Here is a 12,399-nt window from a genome sequence, read left to right as displayed (position 1 = left end):
TTCGTGGTGAGGATAATCTATCTCTCTGCTTCTTGTCGCCATGTCCTGAATTGCCTTCCTCTACCACACCATTCTGCCATAATGTCCTGCCCTACCCTGGGCCCAGAGCAATGGAATCAGTCATCTATGGGCTGAGACCTCTGAAACTGTGAGTGCCAAATAAACTTTTTCTCCTCTAAAATGTTCTTGTCACGTATTTGGTCACAGCAATGAAAAAGCTGACTAAAACAGGTACAAAGGGAAAAGTTTATAGCTCCAAGCAGTTCAGCATTATTCATGATTATATTATTCCTGGAGGCAAGGCAAGAGTTCATCAACAGATGAATGTATAAGTACACTCTGTTCATACAATGGAATACTATTCAGCTTTAAAAGGAAAAGAAATTCTGACACACACCACGACATGTGGGAATCTTGAGGACCACATACAACATGAACTAAATAACCTTATTGCAAAAGATGTATAACATATAATTCTACTTATGTAAAGCACAAATTTTTATTTAAGAAGTATGGAGTTTCAGTTTTGCAAGGTGAAAAGGGTCCTGGAGATGACCATAGAGGATAGTTGATCAATAGCATATTCTTAACACCACTGGACTGTATACTTAAGATCTGTTATGATGGTACACTTTATATTATATGTATTTTGTCACTATAAAATATTTTATTCAAAAGAAAGAAATGAAGAGAGTAAAGAAGGGAAGGAAGACTGGAGAGAGGGAGGAAGGAAAAGAAAGAGCAAGAACTTATTGGGTAAATTAAGATCCTGGAGTGCATCTAGGTTGGTTCCACAGTTTAGCTATTGTGAATTGTGCTGCTATGAACATTGATGTGGCTGTGTCTCTGTAGTATGCTCTTTTTAGGTCTTTTGGGTATAGTCCAAGAAGGGGATATACAATCAATCAACAAATACACTAAAAAATTCTCACTATGTCTAGCAGTCAGAGAAATGCAAATCAAAACCACCCTAAGATACCATCTCACTCCAGTGAGATTGGCAGCCATTATGAAGTCAAACAACAACAAGTGCTGGCGAGGATGTGGGGAAAAGGGTACACTTGTACATTGCTGGTGAGATTGCAAACTGGTGCAGCCAATTTGGAAAGCAGTATGGAGATTCCTTGGAAAGCTGGGAATGGAACCACCATTCTACCCAATCTACTGAAGCAATTCCCCTTCAGTAGATTGGGTAGAGAGAGGTGATGGGAGGGGCGGGGGGGGGGAGGGGGGTAAGAAGGGCATCAGAATACAACAGACACTAGTATTGCTGTATGTATATTCGTAGCTATATAACCAATGTGATCCTGCAATCTGTACACGTGGAAAAATGAGAATTCATACCCCATTTGAATCAAATGTATGAAGTGTCAAGATCATTGTATTATCATGAGCAACTGAAAAAAATTAAAATCTTGGAGAAAGTAATACCTGAGAAAGAAATAAGAAAGTTGGAGTAATCACCACCTGAAACATCCAGGCAGATCAGATGGACATGTTTCTAAATCCCTTTTATTCCTGACATCCTTTATGAGGGTTTATTCTTTCATTGGATTTTGCCAGCACAATGTCTACTATGGCTTTTTTTCTTTTTCAGGTCCTGGGATGAAACCCAGTTCCTCACACATGCTAGTTAAGTACCTTAGACCCACTGAGTTGCACACTTAGCCTGACACATTGTGTTAAGGTCCCAGGAAAAGAGAAAAAACGGGCTCTAAAATACAAATGGATAGCAGCAAAGAAATAAATAAGAGAGAGTTAATACATATTTAATTAAATATTTATGTGCTATTTCATGATGTCAATTAGTCAACTCCAACTCCTGAATAGCACCATATAAATTATAACTGAATGCGAGATAGCAGGAGTTCAAATAATTTGATGTCATGGGGATGAGACTTCCAAGAGTAAGAAGCAAGTTCAAGACCTTCAAAGGTCCTTTTGTTCTACGCTGCCTCAAAAACTAGCTTTCAGGCATGTTTATTCTGCTGCTTGTCTGAATGCTTTTACAAACCAAGCTTTCACAAGTAATAACAATGAGATGAAGATTACTTAGATTAAAAAAGAGAAAATAACACTTATTCAGACTTATTCTACATATTTCAGGACAAGGTGTTTGTGCAACATAAAGTTTCAGGATCCATTTGTATTCCTTCAATCTCTGCGAGATATCTTACAATTGGAAGTCTGCATTTTTTAACATCAGTAACTTTCAACCTTTAAAAAGTCCACTTTGTGCAAAAAGCCTGGTGTGTAAATTTGAAAGACAAGTCAATTTGTCTTCTTTCTTGACTGAGGCTCAAATGAAAACAATAGAAAGGAAGCATTGGATAAAGAAAGTGGCCATGATTGTACACGCACAGGTTCAAATGAATGATGCAGGAAGGCAGTTGATAGATGTGGTGCTGATTGTCCAGAAGGACAAGTAATTTTGTTTACTTGATAGTTTGTACAGAATGTTTGCTTTTGAAAATGTATTTAAATGTTTGGCAGCTGAAGCTTCTGTTTCTTGCTTCTAATCCCAAGCATTTGAATATGATGTCATTTAAAGATGGGAGCCAAGATAAAACAGGCATCTTTGGGATAAAAATTAGCCAGCTGCCAGGAAGTAGGGAATTTTGCAATAAACAAGTGAGATTTGCTGTCACTTGCACAGTCTGGAAACTTCTCAACAAATCCTTTAATCATCTTTTCTGAATCTCTTGGGATTGCCCCTCTATCCAAGGCAGCCATCTATGACTTGTGTGTAGCAAGGGGGAAAAGACAACTTATGCTGCCATAGTCTAACCTTGTTCATGATCTCTGTAGAAAAAAAAATGTTAGGGTTTCCATCAAAATCATATTAATAAAAGGCATACTACTGATAATCACTATTATACTTTTTCGAGAAATTTACCAGTAGTTCTTGAAGTTGATATAATAAATCAAGCTGCCACTAAATGACAGTAAAATTACACTACACGGTCTCTGTTAAAATGTTTCACAAACTATGATTTAATCTTTAAAATTTCCTCAATATACTGAAATTAAGTTATTTTCCTATATTAATGAAAAGGATAAAAGGCTGTAAATGGCACAAGTCTTGGGCTTTGGTTTCAATATCATTATTTTATAGAGAACATCTATAAAGTCCTTTAAAAAGCATAAGTAAAATAAACTATTTCCATACAATATCACCACAATAGAATCTATATAATATACTTTAATGAGAATAATAAATATTTTTAAATGGCTGTATTAAGGGTTATTGGACACAACATTAAATTATCTCCATAATAAGCAGAAATTTTCCAATTTATTGACACAACCTCCAAAATAAAAGATATTTTACCATGTGGCCCAGAAATTCTACTCTAAGATATTAGCACAAAAGTAATGAAAATAAAGGTGATTGCATGTGTGTATATGTGTGTGCATATTTACATGTACTTAAAGTGATTATTCACAAAGTAACATGAACAATAACCCAGAACTGGAAGCAACATAATCAATAGATGGGAAGATCAATGATTTATGGTATATCAAAAAATTAAGAAATACTATCCAGTGATAAATGGGAATGAAATACTGATACACACACACACACACACACACACACACACACGGATGAGACTCAAAGCTGATCATGGCCATTCAAAACAGAATGTTTACTAAAAGAAATTAGATACAAAACATGGTTTCACATATACAAGTTGTAGAATAGGCAAAACGAATCTGTAGAGACGGAAAGCAGATCAATGTTTGCTTGGGGGGTCAAGAGGAGTGGGTTGATTCAAAGAGGCATGAGGGAAGACTTGCTGGGATGCACATGTTTTGATTATGATGGTGTTAGTGAATTATATCAGTATAGATGATCCTAGCAGTAAATTTTAGTAGTAATAGAAACATTGGGTTTTATACTTTTTGATGAATTAAGCTTATTTTGTGTTCAGAGTTGCAGTGTCCAATATAGTAGACCCTAGCCTCTTGCAACTCTAAATGTAAAGTAACTAAAATTAAATAAAAATTTATACTCATTTCCTGAGTTGCTGTACTGTGTTTCAAGCATTCAGTGGCCCTATGTGGCTAACATCTGTCATCCAAGAGAGTTCAAGTGGAGAGAATTTGCAACAGCACAGAAATTTCTACTGGACAACTCTAGTCCAGAATTTGGTAAAATTATCACCACTGGATTGTGGTGTTCATGCTTCACTTTGGGATGATGATGTTTAATTTACTGATGTCATCCTTTTTTTTACACATCTGGATATTGATTCTCTATATAATTTTACAGAAAGCTAATCTCTTATTTCAAATATTTAAATTTTTATTATCTGAATCAAGTGTCTCATCGTTTCTATATAATGGTACATTTATTGATGTTAATTCTGAAGTGCTTTCCTTTAATTTTTGAGAAAATAGAACTGAAGGAGGACTGCTTTGATATCCAACACCAACTGGCAAAGTCAAGGGCTAATGTACAGCATCAAACACACCATAGAGTTCTTTCAAGTTTATAGCAATCCTTTTTTTAGGGGGGGTGCAATTATCAGGGGTCGATTGGATTCAGGGGCACTCAATCACTGAGCCACATCCCCAGACCTATGTTGTATTTTATTTAGAGACAGGGACTCACTGAGTTGCTTAGCACCTCACTGTTGCTGAGGCTGGCTTTGAACACACAATCTTCCTATCTCAACCTCCCAAGCTACTGGGATTATAGGTACGGCCACTACACCGAGCTAGTTTACAGCAATTCTTAGAGGCTTTGAGATTCATGGAGTCTAGTGCAAAATGCAAATTATACTGCAGGAAACAAAGAGTTTGTTTTAGTTTGCTTTGTCATCACTGTGACCAAAATATCAAATAAGAACAACTTAGAGAAGGAAAAATTCTTCTGGGCATTACAGTTTTAGAAATCTTAGTGCAGAGATGGCTGAATCCATTGCACTGGGTACAGGTGGGTTGGGACATCATGGCAGAAGGTCCTAGGGAAGGAAAGCTGCTCAGCTCATGGTGGGGTCAGGAAACTGGGTAGTGGGTTGCAGTTAAGATGCACTCTTCCAGGGTATGCCCCCAGGGACCCACCTTCTTCAGCCATGTTCACCTGTTAGTCCATTCAAACTAGGATGGATTGATTAACTTAGAACTCTCATAATTTAATCATTTCACTTCTGAGTAGTCCTGCATTAACAGGAGATTTGTGGGGGACACCTCATATCCAAACTGTTAACAGAGTTATGTACTGAAAAGGAGGATGAATGAAAGAAGAATGCCTATTGTGCTATCTAGGACAATTATTAAATACTTTTTTTTTAAAAAAAAGATCTTCAAAAAAATCTTTGCTAAATTCTTGTAATAAAAACATGGACCCTTTTCAAAGCTTACAGATGTGTATACACAGAAAGTTACATGAGACTTACATTCTTAAAACTCTTATTACAGAAGATATGAAACTATATAAACTTCCTAGTTTGAGGGCAAATAATAGACCATCATTTTTATTCTCTCAAGAAAACTCCTATCCTTTAATTTAAACTTACGTATGATCAATATATAAGGATGCACAGCATGAAAAATTCAAGCCGGTGCTGTGGCACATGCCTATAATCCCTGAGATTGGGAGGCTGAAACAGTAGGATCACGAGTTCAAAGCCAGCCTCAAAAATGGGAAGGGGCTAAGCAACTTAGTGAGACCCTGTCTTTAAATAAAATACAAAATAGGGCTGGGGATTAGGCTCAGTGATCAAGTGCTCCCGAGTTCAATCCCTGGAACAAAGAAAAAAAATTCAAATGAACATTAACTTCTGGCTTTATGATTATATAATAATTAATAAAATCCAATCTTTAAAAATACATTGAGGGTTAAAAGGAATACTTCACTTTAAATGAAATTTTTTTTCATTCACATTATTACATACAATATGTGTTGCTTACAGTTGGAGTTGGTAGTCTGTCAGTTAAAAAACACATTTCTTTGGTATATTTTTTAAAATCCCAAGTGAATCCTGATATGTTCCAAATTAGGAATCTTGAAAACTCAGAACTTCAAAAGAAAACATGACATTTTCAGGTTAGACTCATAGCATTTGAAAAAAAAATGTTAGCTAAAACTCAGTTATGCATATCAAAGCAAAGACAGCTCTCCATACACTTGAAATTATCACCACATCAGAAATGTCATGACTGGACTAATGAAACCGTCGTTCCTAAGTAAAATTTTAAAAATACTATGATGGTTAGTAAAATAAGTTTATGGAATCATTTTCAGTAAGCTCATATTTCATCATTTAAAAATTACAACGTATAATACCTTTGGTGCCTCAGTTTGATAAGTATCTAAAGACCAACTCTTCACTGTTTGGTATCATCTTGGACCCTCATTAAGGGGTCCGATAAAGAATAGATAGAAATTCCTTCCAGAGGCACTCATATTGTATTCCACAGTGGTGGGGAAAGAGAACTCCAAGGGTTAAAATGGCTCCTGATGCGTTTTCATCAATATAACATATATTTCATAAACATATTTTCAGATTTTCCACTTAATAATTGTACAGGAAATCAAAGGCATTGTTTGTTTTAGTAAAAGAACAAAATGTCTAGGCAATGCCCTAAGGAATTCAAATCTTATCATTAGAATGGTATTTACTGAATTTAGCCGACTTTTGGGTGACTCCAACCCTGTACTGATTAGACCAGGAGAGAGGAGAATGCATCCATACTTCTCTGCCAACTGTCAAACATCATAAAATTTTATAACCTCAGAAACTGCCTTTTGCTTTCTCTCCAGCAGCTTGGGCTTACCCAGCTACCATGACAACAAGAAGAGTTGGATAAAATAAAAGTGATATTCAATAAGCATAGTACCTCTGAAGATTTTAAGAGTTAACGTTATGAGGACATGGTAAGTACAAAACGACCATAAATTAGAGAACATCAGAACTTTATATTAACTATGTGTGAAAACTTAATTGTTAATCTAAAATCTCTGTGATCGCATAGATCAGTCTTCGCACCCCTGAGCATGTAGCCCCTTCACCTCTAGATATATTCTTTTTCTGATGGCTGACGTGAATGAACTATGACCGTAACACAACATTTAATATTATCCAAAAGGAGAATTCAAAAGACAGGCTGACCTTTGGAAATGTCACTGGCTTAGTAACTTTTAAGATGCTTTAATCTCACAGTTTTGTTCACAATGTCTAAGAGCCAAAATACTGAAAACTGTCAGCAGCCTGCCTCTGTCACTAGCATACCTGAAGTTGAAGTGTGTAAGCAGACAGTAATGAGACTCCCTGTCTAAATAAAAAATATCTCAGAATCTAACATTAAGATTTGTTAGGCTTTATGATTAAAATGTATGGGTCATGTTTCTTATTGTCAGGTACCTTGCTGTCTTTCTATTAAATTCAAGATTCCTTCAATCTCTTTAGAATATTATGTCAGCAGCAATGCGAAATTGCAAGTTCTTTTCTAGACATCATTAATGAAGTAAAAAAAAAAAAAAGGACATTGCAGTAAAATTTTCCTCACTCTTTTTCTCTGCTCTCATTGGTACTTCATTCAATGATATATTGAGCATAGTGCATTACAAGATAGAGCAGAGCTTCTCAAAATCTGGTTCCTTGTCCAGGGACTCATAGCAAAATGTTACCTTTGGATAGTTAAATCTCAGGCCCCATGGCAAACCAATAATATTAAAAAATTATGAAGCTTGACAATGTGTGTTTTTACAAGCCACCCAGGCAGGACAAGCCACCATCCAGGCAATTCTGATGTGTGCTCACATTTGGGGACTGCCAGACTAAGCTATCACAAGAACCTCAGGGCATCATGACCCTCCAGTGCTGATTATCTCCAGGACAATGCACCTTTGTTGATTATCTCCAGAAGCAAGAGTTCACTAACTCCAAAGTAGCTCATTGAACCTTTGGAAACTTCTTGGAAATATTAGAAAACTTCTTTATCTGAAGTCCCAAATCATTAAAATCTAAGTAAGGAACTAGTAATTACAGTTTTATTTCTAAGGTGCTTAGTATAAAATAATATGTTCTGAATTCTAGTTGAAAATTATTACCAAATTCTTAATTTTGTGAAAAAAATTTTTTTCTCTTTCAAAGTCATTCTCTTATTACTCAAAATTCTTTTAAAAATGTATCAGAAATTCATTGTGTTGATTTACAAGTAAATCTGGATTCTCATCATTAGTACCTATGTGCTTTAGATAACCACCACCCTAGTGCCTGAAAATTGTTAAAGGAGCACAACTTGAACGTTCAGGTAACGTTAATGTACTATCCATTTGAATTCTCAATGTATTCACAAAGGCATTATAAGTGTATGAGATAATAGGCATGTTAAAATACTCAGAGACCATCATGCAATATATACCTGTATTCAAGCATTACATTGAACTCTATAAATATGTAAAATTACTGTGTTTCAGTAAATAACCAAATGAACAGAGCTGTTGACTGAATGAGGATTTATCAGTATTGTGTTTCGTTCTTGAGAGTAGCTGGATGCTCTTTCCCAGTTTCTCTATCCTTTCTTGACTTCACTTCCTTACTTTCTCTCTTTTTCATCTAAGTACAGTTTTTTTTTATCCTCTACTGCCAAAAAAAAATAATCTACTTGCTGATAATCTAAATTTCAAAATCTCTCTTTTGCATTTTAGGGAAATATTAAGTCATTTTTAATAAAATCTTACCATTTCCAAGAGTTTTCTTACAGCTATATATCAGTCTGCATTTATGCTTGGTTATTTTGGCATAATGTCTTTTAAAAATTATAGAGAAATTCTAATGCCTGCTATAGTATGATTGGGTCTTGAATACATTACACTAAATAAAATTGTGACGGGCCAAACTACATGTGTGTTGACCAGACAAACTCCATTTTACCCGGAGACTCCATTTCATATAAGAAATGTTTCTCCCCTGTGAAAGCCCCGCCTATGTAACCCACCTACTGCTAATAACACCCTGTTTGGCAATGCATGAGGGCTAAAAAATGTTTCTGTTATTCTTACACAATGTGATCTTAAGAAGTGGTTTTATAAGTTATTCTCTTTTTTAATTCCCATTTTTCTTGGGAAGTGTACTATACCCTGAACTGGGTCATTCTGACCCACTTTCTACCTTGCTACGTTTTTTTCCCCCATATTTTTATTGGTGCACTATAGTTGTACACAATGGGAGGATTCATAGATATTCAAACATAAACACAATGTGACAATGTGATTTGACCAATATCACTCCCCTGTGTTTCCCCTTGCTCCCTTCCCCTGATCCTTTCCTCTTCTCTACTAATCTCCCTTGGATTTTTCATGAGGTTCCCCCACCAACTTTCTTTTCCACTTTTTTCTTTTTATTTCAATTTATTTATTTATTCTAATTTGTTATAGATGACAGCAGAATGCATTTCAATTCATAGTACACATATAGAGCCCAAATTTTCATTTTTCTGATTGTACACAAAGAATCACACCATTCATGTCATCATACACATACTTAGGGTAATGATGTCCACTTCATTCCACCATCTTTCCTATGCCCATGCCCCTTTCATGCCCTCGCTCTCCATTGCCTTATCCAAAGTTCCTCCATTCCTCCCATGCTTTCCTATCCTATTATGGAACAGCGTCCACATATCAGAGAAAACATTAGGACTTACATTTGGGGTTTGGCTTACTTCACTTAGCATGATATTTTCAAACTCCATCCATTTACCTGCAAATGGCATGATTTTATTCTCTTTTAATACTGAGTAATATTCCATTGTGTGTGTGTGTGTGTGTGTGTGTACCACAATTTCTTTATCCATTTATCTATTGAAGGGCGTCTAGCTTGGTTTCACAATTTAGCTGTTGTGAATTGTGCTGCTATAAACATTGATATGGCTGTGTCACTGTAGTATGCTGTTTTTAAGTTCTTTGGGTATAAACCAAGGCATAGGATAGCTGGGTCAAATGGGTATTTCCATTCCAAGTTTTCCAAGGTATCTCTATACTGCTTTCCATATTGGGTTGCACCAATTTGTAGTCCCACCACCAATGTATGAATGTTTTTTTTTTCCCCTACATACTCTCCAACACATATTGTTGCTTGTATTCTTAACTACTGTCATTCTAACTGGAGTGAGATGAAATCTTGGAGTAGTTTTGATTTGCATTTCTCTAATTCCTAGAGATGTTGAACAGTTTTTCATGTATTTGTTGATCAATTGTATATCACCCTCTGAGTTCCTTAGCCTATTTATTGATTGAGTTATTTGGGTTTTGTTGTTTGTTTTTTTCTAGTGTTAAGCTCTTTGAGTTTTTTGTATATCCTAGAGATTAGTGCTCTATCTGATGGACATGTGGTAAAAAATTTGTTCCCATTCTATAGGCTCTCTCTCACTGATTTTTTTTTTCTGAGAAGAAGCTTTTCAATTTAATCCCATTTATTGATCCTTTATTTTATTTTTTGTACTATAGGAGTCTTGTTAAGAAACTCGAGGCCTGATTTGACATAATGAAGATTTGGGCCTACTTTTTCATCTATTAGGCACAGGGTCTCTGGTCTAATTCCTAGGACCTTGATCTACCTTGTGCTGAGTTTTGTGCATCATGAGAGATGGTAGCTTTAATTTTATTTTGATATATATGGATTTCCAGTTTTCCCAGCACCATTTGTTGAAGAGGATATCTTTTCCCCAATATATGTTTTTGGTACCTTTGTCTAGTATGAGATAACTATATATATGTGTGTTTGTCTCTGTGTCCTCTATTCTGTACCATTGGCCTGCTAGTCTATTTTGGTGTCAATACCATGCTGGTTTGTTATTATTGCTCTGTAGTATAGCTTAAGGTTTGGTATAGTGATGCTAACTGATTCACTCTTTTTTCTCAAGATTGCTTTAGCTATTCTGGATCTCTTATTTTTCCAGATGAATTTTATGATTGCTTTTTCTATTTCTATGAGGAATTTTATTGGGATTTTGATCTGAATTGCATTGAATCTGTATAGTTCTTTGGGTAGTATGATCATTTTGACAATATTAATTCTGTTTATACAAAAGCAAGGGAGATATTCTTTAATTTCTTTCTTTAGTGTTCTGTACTTTTCATTATAGAGATCTTTTACCTCTTTTATTGATTTTATTTTATTTGTTTTTAGGCTATTGCATATGGGATAGTTTTCCTAGGTTATCTTTCAGAGGATTTGTCATTGATGTATAGAAATGCCTTTGAACTACTGGTGTTGATAAAAATTCTGCTTCTTTGCTGAATTAATTTATTAGTTCTAGAAGTTGCCTGGTAGAATTTTTTGGATCATGTTGGTATAGAATCATGTCATCAGCAAATAGTGAAAGTTTGAGTTCTTCTTTTCCTATCCATATCCCTTTAATTTCTTTCATTTGTCTAATTGCTCTGGATTGAATTTCAAAAACTATGTTAAACAGAAGTGGTGAAAGATGTCTTGTTCCAGTTTTTAGAGGGAATGCTTTCCAATTTTCTCAATGTAGGATGATGTTGGCCTTGGGTTTAGCATGGATAGCCTTTACAATATTGAGATATGTTCCTATTATCCCTAGTTTTTCTAGTGTTTTGAACATGAATGGGTGCTGTATTTTGTTGAATGCTTTTTTCTGCATCAGTTGAGATGATCATATGATTCTTATCTTTAAGTCTATTGATGTGATGAATTACATTTATTGATTTTCATATATTGAACCTATCTTGCATCTGTGGGATGAACACCTCTTGATCATTCTGCATTATCTTTTTAATATGTTTAAAAATATGGAATGCTTCATGAAGTTGTGTGTCATCCTTGCTCAGGGACCATGCTAATATTCTCTTTATTGTTCCAATTTTAGTATATGTGCTGCTGAAATGAGTACCTTGCTATGGTTTTGACTAACCGGTAGCTTGCAGTTTTTGACTATAAAAATGTACCCTATCTTCTGCAAAAGGTCAAAAGTTGCACAGGTGACTTGCCTGCTGCCCTTCTGACCCATAGCAGCAAATAAAGTTTCACATCTTGCTTCAATACTCACCCAGTAATTTATTTCAAACATGCCACAACAAAATAAGGTGTTCACAGAAAGGGCAAATATTGTGCGAGACCACTTGTATGAGGAACTTAGAATAGTCAAGTTCATAGAAACACAAGTAGGACAGTGGTTGCGAGAGGACTAATGAAAAGAAATGGAAACAATATTTAATGGGTACAGTTTTTGTGTGGGAAGATGAACAAATACTTTTTTAATCACTGAAGCCCATTCCCCAAAATTATTATTATTTTTTTTAATTTTGAGATAGGGTCTTGCTAAGTTGCTTAGGGCTTCACTAATTTGCTGAGGCTGGATTTGAACTTGTGATCCTCCTGCCTCAGCTTCCCAAGCCGCTGAGATTGCAGGCATGTGCCACCA

General features: G+C 35.4%; 1 non-coding gene across 1 annotated transcript; it reads right to left on the bottom strand.

Annotated features, from left to right (window-relative positions):
* Positions 1-11,761: 11,761 nt before the first annotated feature.
* Positions 11,762-11,868, bottom strand: LOC120883883 (U6 spliceosomal RNA). Its single transcript, XR_005726062.1, has one exon. It is a non-coding gene; the product is annotated as a U6 spliceosomal RNA (small nuclear RNA).
* Between the last annotated feature and the right edge of the window lie 531 nt (positions 11,869-12,399).

Source organism: Ictidomys tridecemlineatus, chromosome 7 (genome assembly GCF_052094955.1).
Source record: "Ictidomys tridecemlineatus isolate mIctTri1 chromosome 7, mIctTri1.hap1, whole genome shotgun sequence".
Classification (NCBI taxonomy): Eukaryota; Metazoa; Chordata; class Mammalia; order Rodentia; family Sciuridae; genus Ictidomys; species Ictidomys tridecemlineatus.
The sequence above is the reverse complement of the archived record's forward strand: the minus strand, read 5'-3'. Positions and strand labels throughout refer to the sequence as shown.